Here is a 2,111-nt window from a genome sequence, read left to right on the forward strand (position 1 = left end):
AATTCAGGGTCCATAAGAACTTGATAGTTTAGAAAAGGCACTTCGAGTTATGAGGTTGATATTAAGAGTTTTGGCTAGTTTAGCATAACTAAGTGACTTGAGTAAGTGGAGTGAGATCATCCAATCCTACTGATGCAATATAGTGTGTATGGATATATTATTATGTACTTAAATGTGTTATGTGAACATGTATGGCTATGTGAACTATTATGCTTATAAGGTAATTATAAGAGTGTATGTGTATATAAGCCTAAGTGCCAATGTGCGTAATTTCGGTTTATAATTAGGTTGAGTTAGTGAGTATATATTATAATAAAGATATTATTATCTTGTGTAGGCTCTCGAGACAAGGGTAAACTTTCAATTAAAGTCGAGTGAAGCTCCAATTGCTCCCACCTTCCAGTCAAGTCAAGCCTTTCTCAAGGCAAGTGTTTCAACCTACCTTTTTGTTTATACTGCAAGATAGTGTTAGCCCAGCTTTTATATATGATGCGAGTATTCTAATTCACCTTGATATATGATTCAAGTGGTTTTAAATCTATCTTTCATATTATATGCAAATGTCATGAACCCTCAAGTATCCATTGCAAGTAGTTTAACTTTGCTTGGAGATTTCTATGCAAGTAATTCAAAAGTCGTACCATGCTAATATACCAAGTAAATGTGATGTGGAACCCTGTGCAAGTTATACTCGGTAACCTTATCTTGATACCTAAAAGTCAGCTATCCCTTAAAAGTAGTTCATGATTGCTTGATAACCCTATTCTTACTCCTAAAACATGATACCCTGTTATACTTTGAAATGATGCTCACCTTCTTTATATTTCAATACATATGCCTTATCTAGAACCATTACCTTGAACCTAGTTTGACTTAGTTCCTTCATACTATCCGATAACCCTGCTAAATCTCATTGTCAAATTCCTTGTGAATAGAAACCTTGCAATTCCCTTGATAAAGTATAGTCTAGTTAATCATGGCCTTGAAATTTAGTGGACCTATTCCCTGTGCTTCAAAGTTGATCTAGAACCCTTGATAAAGATGCTCACTGTTTAAGAAATTGACCGTCACTTGGCATCAGTTTTTCAAAATAAAAAGTTAAAATTTGGATTTTCAGTCCCAAAGGGGGACACATATTTTCTTTAGATAGTGGATCTGGATTGAGATGCAAGTCCTTTCGGCTCTTAATTTGTAGGCTTAAAAGTTGCCTAGGGATCCCATTAATGTTCTAGAAACCAGCGAGGTTCGGGATTACTTCGCAGCTGATCACCAGTTGTAATCCGTAACGTCATAAAATGGTTTTTAATAAGGAAATGGTTTTGAATGCTTTTATTATAAAAAAAGATGCCATCACCCTGAAAGTTTATCTTTTGATACTATATTGTTGAATCTTTCAATTCCATTGTTAATGTTTTATTCTTGTTTATGTATATTATAGCATTTGTTGATCATTTGGCTCACTACTTGATTACCCTGATATTACAACTAGCAGATATGGTTAGATTCAAGCAGATAGCACATAAGACTTGTGATGCTGATTCGTATGTTCGAGCTCAGGTAGTTAGAAATTTTGTGTGTGAGGACTCGATATTGGAATCAGGTTGTAATAGTTAATAGAGTTGGGCTGTTCCAAACCCTAAACTGTAAGATCTTGGATTCGGATGTATTTACTTCCTTTTGTTAACTAATATAATTACTCGTATATTGTCTTTCGTAAATGTTTCGGGCGTGACAATAACCAGTCATTCCTGAGCATCCACTGTCCAAGACTAGAGCATTCCTCCTGTCACCCTGCAATCAGTAATTTGAATCAGTTAGTATTTTTAAGGACCCAGACTTGCTTGGATCCTTTGGCCTTTTTAAGTTTGTTAACATATACAGCATAAGACTTTTTATCAGATTTTATGTTAACATCCTTACTATCAGTATTTATACATGCAGAAACAGATTTTGCTCTAATTAAAGAGTTTCAGTTTATAATAATCATAATACAAATTGTGATACTCTTTACATGTATAAATAGAATTCCAAACACTCCCACAATGAAAAAAGGACTTTGTGATTTATATCTAACTGTATTATTCCTAAACTCTGATTTGGAAGAAATAATA

This window comes from Apium graveolens, chromosome 4, assembly GCF_009905375.1.
Source record: "Apium graveolens cultivar Ventura chromosome 4, ASM990537v1, whole genome shotgun sequence".
Taxonomy (NCBI): Eukaryota; Viridiplantae; Streptophyta; class Magnoliopsida; order Apiales; family Apiaceae; genus Apium; species Apium graveolens.